The sequence below is a fragment of the Elephantulus edwardii genome, unplaced genomic scaffold (assembly GCF_000299155.1).
Source record: "Elephantulus edwardii isolate Elephantulus edwardi_28Jun2011 unplaced genomic scaffold, EleEdw1.0 scaffold00032, whole genome shotgun sequence".
Taxonomy (NCBI): Eukaryota; Metazoa; Chordata; class Mammalia; order Macroscelidea; family Macroscelididae; genus Elephantulus; species Elephantulus edwardii.
Genome location: NW_006399782.1, coordinates 20,492,656 through 20,504,089, shown reverse-complemented (window position 1 = coordinate 20,504,089; position 11,434 = coordinate 20,492,656).

The window sequence follows — 11,434 nt, the reverse complement described above, 5'->3', positions numbered from 1 at the left end:
GAGCCAGGGGCCGAGGGCAGCCTGCCCCGGGCAGAGGGCCGCGACGGCTCAGCCCGGGCAGTGGGCCGAGGGCAGCCCACCCCGTGCAGAAGGCCGCGACGGCTCGCCGGTACTTTTAAGCCATTAATATGTGACAATTTGTTATGGCAACAATGAAAAACCAGTGTATCCTACAAATCCAAAGGCCAATAGGATAATAGTTTAGTTATACAGACAAGGGTTGAGGCAGAAGCCACTACTATGAACAGAGGGACACCGCTGGCACTACAAACACATTTTCCAACAATTTCTCCTTTTTCAGTTTCATTTCCAGAGAAAATAAACAGCATGAGAATGAAGGACAAAGAGGCATGAAAGGTAAAGTTCTGTTGCTAACTGAACTATTAGAGAAAAAGGGCTGGGGACCAAGTTCAGAAAAATAAGCCATTGAAAACACCACGGAGGACACTTCTGCTATGGCCCAGGTTCACCGTGAATCGAAACTGGCAGTACAGCAACTGGCATCCACGCAAGGGCAGAGTATCCGCACTAATTATCTCCTTCACAAACAGTTCTCTTCTTAAGAGGACAGACTACCCTACTAATAATGTGACTTATAGCAACTAAATTTCCTGTCTTGGGAAAGAAAGATCTGAGGATATTTTAAAAGAGTACAAATACACGCTCATCGTGACCATTGAAGAAATAATGAAAAGACAAAGATAATCTCAGCAAATGGTGCCTCAAATTCACTGCATAGTTTTTCCCATTACAAAAAGTAGTCTTTTAACATTTTACATTTAAAGAAATAGTTTTCAGGAACTATACTTATTTTTTTTTTTGGTTTGATTATCAACAGAGCTATTTTTCATTTTTATCTTTTAAAATGAATTTTTTTTTCATACGTACATATTTTCCCCCATCAGTTTCTGATTGCGACACATCAAAAGACTATGTGGATGGAAAGCAGCACTTTTCAAAGATTTTTAGCAATGGAAATTTGGAAAACTTGACCTTTGGAGATTTACTCAAATTTGGAACCTTAAACCTTTTGAGATTTAACCAATGGCTATTTTTGTACTCAACCAGAAATGATTCTCACAATAAAGGGTGAATTCTCAGCAGGTTGTACATATTGTTTTCTAATTATATCACAGTATGAAAGAATACAAAAGAAAATAGGAGGGAAAAACAAATATAGTGATTAAAAATTCTTGGAGAAACAGGATAAATGCAGTTTATTGGTGGTTGGGGTTGGTTTTTTTTTTGTTGTTGTTGTTGTTTTTATTAATGCAGAGATAAACAAAATTCACTGAAGTAACACTACTACCAGCAGGCTTTGAAGCTTTCCTTTGTCTTCTATGACATAGTGAGGAAGTATAACTCTCCCAAACGGTTACAAACACTGCAGGGTGGAGAAGGCCACATGAGGGGAGAAAAGCTCACCTTCTTCTTTTTTGAACACTAAATTCTGCTTCCTACAGGTCTCTGCAAACTTATTAATAACTTTGGTCATCTCATAAGGAGATATCATAATTTTGAGGGCCTTTGAGGTTCATACAGTGCAAATTAATCCCATTTAAGTCTGTCCCCATTTACTATTTCTAACGGGGGTGGATAATAATAAATCCTGCCAACTCTCTTTTTAGGGCTATTCAGATACTAAATAAACTGAGAACATTTTAAAATGCAATCTCACAAAAATCTGCGTTGCTTAACCTTCTCTCCTGCTTTAAAAAATAAGAAAGGCATGATGTTCTTTTTTTTGTTAATTAATTCATTTTAGACAATTCCTTAAATTTTCATTTTAATAAATTTTTGTGTGGGTGCATTAATTACTTTCAAAGACGCTTTACAACTGTTACCTATTAAAAGCCTTTGTTAGTGAATAAGAGAAAAAAAAAAAAAAAGAAAAAAAACTTCCAGCATGTCCCCTCCCTTCTCCATTCTGAGCAGGCCCTTGCTATCAACTGCTGGAGTATGCTTGCTTTGCACCTAGAGCTATAATTATTTTGCTTTAATTTTACAAAACCTTTTGTTCCATTCCCACGAGCCCACCTGATCCTTATATTACACTCACTCTATTAAAACACTCATGCAGAACAAAGCATGGCTGTACTGATTCATAAGTAACTTTTCCCCCCCCCTCAGTAAAATGCCAGTGGCTAAGGTTTGGGACACAGTCCTGGGCTTCACCTTGCTTTGCTAATTTTTATGTTTCAGAGAGGGAAAAAAACCAACCAAAAACAAAACAAAAAACCCCGTTGTTTCTGAACACTGTATTCTTCCAGTACAAGCCTCCTTTGCCTCACTATTTTTTTTTTGTGTGTGTGTGCTTTTACTTAATCTTATTCTGTGACAATATAAGTGATACAATGCTGAGGATTGTGGGTATATTAAAGAATTATAATCACATTTAAATGAATTTTATTCATATGGTTAAGATTTGTTTTAATCACTTTTGTTGCCTTCGTTAATTTTTCTCCTCTCTCCTTTACTCCTCCCTTTTTCCTTGAGATCTTGCAACACATGTGGGCTTTTGGCAGAAAAAAACTGCAGTGACTCATCAAGAGAATTGTTTGTTTGCTCTGAGGAGCACCCTGAGGACCCTCTGGGCTGCACACGGAGCCCTTTGATCCTAGGAAATTTATTTCTTCCAGATGTTTTCCCCACAGCCACCTTTCTGCAATGTCCCTCTTCATTATGTAGCATAAGAATAAACACTCAAGACCCACTGCTACAACGCATAGTTTTCCTGAATAGAGTGTGACAGGGAGTTGACATGTGATTGAGCCGTTGGGTTCTCCTTGCCTTAGGCACAAAGATGGAGGAGGGTTTCCTCTGAGGAAGACAGTATTGGGTCTCTTCAAGCAGATGCCCTTAGGTTTAAAATGGAAATTATATGAACCACACCATAGAAAATACACAGATTTGTAGATCATTGCTCATGGACCTAACCTCATCAAAGATAATAGACAAAAGTGCAGACCGCTGTTTATGGAGCTGGTCTTCTTCGACCCTTTAGTGCCTGGATTGGTCATATTATTTGTCAGATTATTCTAATCAAAAGACAAAAAGTGAAGTAGAAAGTGAAGTTTTTAAGCATCACTAATATGGAAGCAGGAGTGGCATCCACTTCCTAAACTAGATGCCTCTGGAATCTCTGAACATAGAGAAACAACAATAGTTATATAAGAGAGTTCAGGTCTTTTGTTCATAGAGTCACTATGTGTTGTGCTCGACTAGATGGCGCTTAACAACAACAATAACAATATGAGTATGGTTAAGGGTGTTGTAGGAAAACAAGAAGGAGGACAAGGCAGAAGATAAAGAAGAGGCTCCCAGGTAAAGATGGTATGATAGATTGAATACATCTTCACCTACCACCTCAAAATATCCACATTTTAGTACCTGTTATTGTTACTTTTTATTGTTAATAAATACGGGGGGTGTGTGTATGTGCGCGCGTGCGTATGCCCATGTACGTACTCAGAAATGGATAGGCAGTATCCTACCATGCAGTTTACAGCCTGGAAAAATCTGATGGAGGGTCAGCTATGAGTTGTTCTGATCTGATGACAAATAACAACGAAGAGCAAACAGATATATTTTGGAAAAGGTGCACCCAGAGAGCTCCCTGGAGGGAAAAGTGGGCAAAGTATCATCTTTCATACTCGGGACATACAGTTAGGTGAGGCTATTCCTGGGAACGAGACACCATGCTTGAAAAAGCGGAGGGTCAGTAAAGGAGAGGAAGACACCCCCCCAATGAGATAGACTGATGTGGTGACTTTCAGCAAAGGGCTCTAGTGTGGCAGGGATGAGGAGGATGGCAAAGGATGGAAAGGGCTCACGTCATCTGTTCACAAGCCCACTCCCTATGATCTGTACTCAACTAGAATGCACCTAACAACAACAATAACAACAAACTTTTCAGTAAAGTCCTTAAATCACCAGAGCTCTGGACATGAAAGGCAAAGAAGAAAAGAGAGGGCCAAAATCTTAAGATTAAAAGCTTTGTGGAGATTCTCTATTCTTTTGATATACAAAAAGTTAGCCACTAAAACAAACATGACAGAATATAGAGGGTATTTAACAAAAATGTGTAGTGGTTATGAATGACACTGCTCTAATTCTGAAATTCTGGTTTGCACAGGAAAATAAATATTTTTCATTAAAATAAAGCTTTTTATATAACTTATTATCATCCATTTATAAATAAGTCATCAATATTATTTGTTTTAATGATAATTGGTTTGGTGTATACATGCTATATGTATGAAAGTCAGACCTTTTGTCTGCACTTGAAATATTTTCTCTTATTTTTTTAAAAGAGAAACCTATTTCTATGTTTAACTAAAAAATAATTGGTACCTAAACAAAAAATTCCTGAGTAAATACATTAAAGTGATAACATAAATTTAAAAAGGCTAAGAACAAAGCATCCAGCTTTCCTTTTCTCCTATTCATCATTTAAAATGAATATGCATTTGAGTTGTTATATACAAACCAATGGAAATATGAGGAAGGGGGGAAAAGAAATAAAAGTGTTTACAAAAAATAAATAAAATAATTGATGATTTCTGAACCCCACAGTTCTTTGCAACTTTTGGGTTTTTCAACACCAAACCATCAATCTTCATAACTAATAAGAAGTCAGACGATCTGGACCATTGAAATAGATGAAGAAATATGGTTGGAAAGGATATAAGCAGAACAAATATTAAGGATGGAGAAAAGTAATTATTCTTACTATTTCCCACTGTCTTTGAAAAGCAAAAAGAGAAGCGTTACCTCCCTTTATGATAAAACTGTTCAAAGAAAAGACGGCATAATGGTGGGCATAGATCAATGGTGATTAATTTTCTAACACACAATGTATAGGAATGATCATATGAAACACAACATGAATGAAGGAATGTGTGAAACACAATGTACATGAATGAAATAATATATATGAAGTTTGTATGCAAACCAACATAAAATTTAAAAAAGAAAAAAAACCCAAAAAATTCAATGAAATCATATGTAAAAGATGGTTATTCACTTTTGGTTATTTTGCTTTATTATTAACAGTCATTAGGGAACTCTTGTGGTCTGGTGAGTAAATAGCTGTGTTCTCAATCCAAGGCTTACAGTTGGAATCCACCAAATTAGCAAAGGAGAAACATGGGGAGCTTCCTCTTATATAATTTACAGGCTCTTGGAAACATATTGGAAAGTCGTCTATGAGTCAGTTCTGACTGAAAATAGTATCACAATAACATTAACAATCATTGAATATTCATTTTCCAGTAGGTTTAGAAACAGAGAGAATAATATTTTTTAAATAAAATAAATAAATGATATACCTGATGATTAATACAATTGCCGTAAGGAAAGATATCTCAAGAAATTCAAAGTACCAGGTGATCAAAGAAATGAGTAACAATGCTTAATTAAACACTTACATTTGAGGAAGCAAGAGTGAGAATTTCAGAACATTATTAGGTCCATTTCCTTCCACTATCAGCTGTATCCTTACTCAAGGTAGTTCAAAGATCATAGAATTTTCTGTCATCACAGGAGACTAGAGCGAGGGCTACATGGTGGAGGAGACCTGGGGGAGGGTTTGTAAAACAATGAAAGAATCTTTTCTTTTACTTTTCCATCATTTTTGGACTCATGTACTTATAACTTGTTAGTCAAATTTGTGTCTTCTAGGTTGCAACACCCCCATGATACATCTTCAAGGATATGAACATGTACGGCCAAGCACAATCAATAAGAGTGCATCTAAATCCCAAAATCAATCTCCATAATAGTCTATGTGTTTCCTACTGCCAAAGGGGCCCTTTAGAGTAGTGAGAGAAGATCTTCACCCTGAAACCCACAGCGTCCCTTTTCAGCAGGAAGTAGCTAAGAGAATACGCCATCCCCTTTTCCTTATGACTCAGGGTGAAGTCTCTCTCAGGGAGGAGTGATAGGGAATGGCAAAGGACACACTGACAAAGAAGATTAATCAGAACTGGCTCTGACAAGCCACTGTGGCATTTGGACAAGAACAAACTGGGAGGAGGGTAGAGAGAATAGTGCAACAATGAATGAATGGAAACCCAAAATCTCTGTAAATGTTTATGAAAATTAATAAAATATAGGAAAAAAAAAGGTAAAAAAAAAGATCATAGAATTTTAAGGGTACTTTGAGAGTTCGACCATCTGGAATGAAGAGCCCACCTAAAAGCCCACAGCCATTCATAGAAAACCTTCATCAGATACCCAAGCCTGTAAATCTTTAAGGGAGGAAGCAGACCATCTTTCTCATGCAGAGCAGCTGAGAGACTGAACCTCTTATCTTTTGGTTAGCAGTCCAACATGTAACCTACTGCCAGCATTTCTTCTGAAGTGAGACAGCAGTCACTGTAAAGTTTACCTTCATATTTTAACATCTCAATGTCTTATTTCCTTTAACTTTAATATAAACCTTATCTTTGAAAGGAAAGAATGAATATCTTTGCTTCGAATGCTGTACAAGTTTTCATATTGTCTTGTGTTGTCAAATAGATCATAATACTTGGTGACCCTATGTGCTACAGAGTAGAATTGCTTTATCAAATTTCCTTTGCAATAATCTTCACACAGATTACCAAATCTTTTCTCACATAGTATTTACTGGCTTGCTTCAAACTGCCAACCATACAGAGCAAATCATTTTGCAATTAAGTTTTCGTGTTGTCAGATGGTGTTGAGTCAGGTATGACTCATAGTAACCCTATAAACAATAGATCTGAACCCTGTCTTATCCTGTGCCAACCTCATCATCTCTGACACACGGCTTAAGTCATTGTGTCAATCCGTTTGGTTGAGAATGTTCCTCTCACATGTGGATCCATATTTCCAGGTATGACATCCCTTTCCAAGAACTAGTCTTTCCTAGCAATTATGCCTCAAGTATTTGAGAGGAAGCTTTGCCATCCTTGCCTCTAAGGAGCACTCTGGCTCCCAAGACATATTGTTTATTCTTTTGGCAGTCCATGGGATATTCAGTACTATCCTCTAGAACCATAGCTGAAAGGTATCAGTTCTTTTCCTATCATCCCTATTCATGTCCAGCTCACAGGTTCATTGCAAGTGACTGAGAAGACCAAGACTTACATTAAGCAAAGCTCTTACTGGACTTTACCAATATAATCCATCTCCTGATCTCCTGCTGAAACCAAGGGTGTTGACTGTGGATTCAAGGTAAGATGAAATTGTTGCCAATTTTCATCTTTTCTCCATCCATCATGATGTTGCCTATCAGTCTACTGGTGAAAAGTTTTCTTAGTATTGTATAATTACAATTACTCTTTACTTGTTCATTAACCCTTCCAATAATTTCCAGGAGTTAGTTGTGGATATTTTAATTTATCATCATTTTACTTCTTTATGTGAGTTTCTAAACTTACATAATAACTAGTGTATACGAATGGAGGCAGCAGTGGTTTAAGATAGAATCCTCCAAATCAAAGTAGTCTGAACTCTGGTTGTTGTTATGCATAGTTGAGTCACTTGTGACTCATAGCAACCCTATATACAACAATCTTAAATCCTGCTTTGTCCTGTGCCAATCTTATTGTCTCTTACACACCTACCCCTATTACCTCAGTTACTAAATCAATCCATCTTATCGAGGGTCTTCCTCTCCTGCGCTGTTCCTCCACCCTCCCAAGCACAATGTCCCTCTCCAAGGACTGGGCCCTCCTTGCAACATGTCCAAAGTCAGTCAGATGACACTTCAGAATCCTTGCCTCCAAAGAGCAACGTGGTCTCACCCTCTCCAGGAAAAACCTGTTCATTCTCTTAGCAGTCCATGGCATATTCAATACTCTTCTCCAGCAACACAGCTCAAAGGTTTCAATTCTCTTTCTATCAACTCTGCTTGTTGAAAGATGACTTGAAGTGCTTGCTCCAGAAGATCAGAGATAACAACCTTCACAATGGATTGCATCTCAACATAAAGAAAAATTCTCATCTCTACACTAGACTAAAAGGCAACCTCATGATAGATAGAGAAAAGATTGAAACTGTCAGCTACTTCATCTTAATTAGATCCACAATCAATACAGCTGGTACAAGCAATAGTTAGGAGATCAAGATCACTGGGGGAAGTCTGAAATCAAGGACCTCCCAAATTTCTGAGAAGCAATGATGTCAGTTTGAAGACTAAGGTGTATCTGATTAAAGCCATGCATTTTTCAGTCACTTGTTATGTGTCTGAAAGCTGTGCAATGTATAAGGATGACAGAGAATTGATGCGTTTAAATTATCGTTTCAGAGAAGGATAGCAATTGTTTCACGAACTGCCAAAAGAACAGATATGTTTAGAGAAAGTACAGCCAGAGTCCTCCTGGGAGGCAAAGATGACAAAGTTTCGTCTCATATATTTTGTGCATATATTAGGAAAGGTAATTCCTTGGAGAAAGATATCATGCATGAAAAGGTTGTTCAAAATCGGGAATGTGTATGCCAGAGATGTATCCTGTCTCCCTATCTTTTCAATCTATATGCAGAATAGATCATCTGGGAGGCTAAGCTGTACGAGGAGGAATGTGGCATCAGGAATGGAAGAAGACTCAACAATCTGTGTTACACAGATGACACAGCCCTGCTTGCTGAAACTGAGGAGGACCTGAAGCGGTTGCTGCAGAAGGTCACTGATCTTCAATATGGATTGAAAAAGAAAATAAAAATCCTCACCACTGGGCCTATTGGCAGCATCATGACAGATGGTGATATATTGAGACTGTTAACAGCTTTAGTTTGCTTGGCTCCACAATCAGCATTCTTGGTACTAGCAGCCAGGAAAACAAGAGATGAATTGCATTAGGAAAGTAAACTGTCAGGAACTTCTCCAAAATACTGAAGAGCAACAGCATCAGTCTGGAGACTAAGGTATGCCTGATCCAGGCCATAGTCTTGGCAATTGCTTGTTATGTGTCAGAGAGCTGGACAATGACTGGGAATGACAGAGAATTGATGCCTTTGAGCTGTGGTGCTGGAGAAGATTGTTGAATATACCATGGACTACCAAAAGAACAAACAGGTTGTTCCTGGAGAGGGTGAAGCCAAACTGCTCCTTGGAGGTAAGGATTCTGAAGCTTCATCTGACATACTTTGGGCATGTTGCAAGGACAGACCAGTCCTTGGAGACAAGACATCATGCATGGAAGGGTAGAGGGACAGAGAAAAGAGAGAAAGACCACAGATTCAGTGACTGGGATGATGAGAGTAGGTGTGTGAGAGACAGTAAAATTGGCACAGGACAGAGAGCTATTGCACAGAGTCGCTATGAGTCGCAAGAGACTCGAAGGCACAGAATAACAACAATAACAACAACAACAACAACATTGTTGATGCAGATGGCCCTATAGTTGCAATCAATACAGTGAATAAATAATAATGTATCTTAGAAAATTCACTCATTCATTCTCATTATTCATCCAATCATTCAGCAATATGTGAGGTTCTACTATGGATGATTCTGAACTATATTGAGTGTATTAAATACCATGAATCATAAGAAATAAATTCTCAGATCAAGAATTGGACTCAGATAGTTAATTACAATCTGTGTTAAGTGAAGCACTGGGTGCTATGGGAAATGCAAGCTTGTAAACTATCTGTATTTAAAACTATTAAGGAAATATTGCACAGTAAATTTGGACAAATATAACAGTGCTAGTAGTTCTTATTGACCCTGAATTTCTTCTTAGTTTTTCTTTATACACCAAGATTAAATTGTCACAAGTGGCATATGCAACAGAATTTATCTACATTCTTTGCTATTATTACTGTCGTCATCCCTCTTAAAAACCTAATTTTGATCCATCAAGTACAAATAAAGTTATTTCTTTAAAAACAAATACCGCAGCATTATCTGCTATCTGTTTCTTCATCTATTAACATACACCTTATCTTAGCAATGAGAAGAGTCTGAGAAAGATAGTGGTCATAGTGCATGAAACCTGAAAAACGAAACTAAAAGAAGCACCTTTCTCTGAGATGTTATTGTTATGTGTCATCAAGTTACCTGTGGCTCATAGCAACACTGTATGTACAATAGCTCTGAAGCCTGCTCTTCTAAACATGATGTTCTTCCCCAAGGTCTGCTCTTTTCTAGCCGAGTGACCAAACAATATGAGATGGAGCTTCAGAAACTTGGTTTCACTCTCTCTAAGACAGACCTCTTTGTTTTCTTGATGATCCATGGTATGTATGTTCAATACATTTTTCCAGCACTACAACTCAAAATCATCAATTCTTCTTCTAGTATCTTTAGTCATTGTCTAGTTCTTTGATGCATAACTAGTAATAGCAAAGAACATGGCCTGAATCAGGCAGACCTTACTCTCTAGTGTGATGCTTTTGCTCTTTTGCACTTTGGAGAGGTATCTCACAGCAGATTTCCACAATGCTATTTGTCTTTCGATTTCCTGACTGGTGGTGCCAAGAGAGCTGATTGTAGAGCCAAACAAGCTGACACTGTTAACAGTTTCAATACTTCTCCATCTATTATGGCACAGCCTATTGGTCCAGTGCTGAGAATCTTTGTATTTTTAATGTTGAGCTTCAATCCATGTTGAAGACTACAGTTCTTGACTTTCTGCAGCAAACACTTCAGGTCCTCCTCAGTTTCAGCAAGCAAGGTTGTGTCATCTGCATAATGTAGGTTGTTGTTGAGCCCACCTCCTTCCCCAGAAAGTCCAGCTTCTCAAATTATTTATTTCCTCATACAGATTGAAAAGGTACAGAGATAGGTAACATCCCTGAAGCACTCCTTTCTAGACACTGAGATTTTATCTACAAGAACGTAAAATCTTATTGGACCAGAAAACTGAACAAATTTAAAAAAATGGAATCACAAAAGGAAGCAATTACAGTAACATCAACTTGTATTATTTTAATAAACTAAGTTTTTATTGGGCCTTTTCATTGTTATTTTTCTTCAAATCCCAGCTTTAATCTATGTTGTTGTTGCTGTTAGGTGCCACTGAGTTCAGTATGACTCGTGATGACGACCTTATGAACAATAGATAAGGCTATAACATATAGTTTATAGCAAACATTTCTCTAGAAATTGTCAGGTTCATAGTAAGTATGCTCTAGCAAATTTATTAAGGTAGAAAATGTGCTATCCTCCTTTCATATTAACTACTTTGGAGAACTAAAGTGGTTTTCTTCTTTTTTTTAAAAAAAAGCAACAAACCCATGAATAAAAGGAGGTTACCTATGGCTGCCACAAACAAGAGGACTAATAGGGTAAAATACTAAATGATCCAGTACATGAGACATTTATCTTACAGGATTTCATCTAGTTCATTCCATGGCTTTGTAGATAAGTAGTAGATGTTATTGTTGTTGTTGTTGTTGTTATGTGCCGTCGAGTCGCCTGCGACTCATAGCGACCCTATGTACAACAGCCCTAAACTCCGCT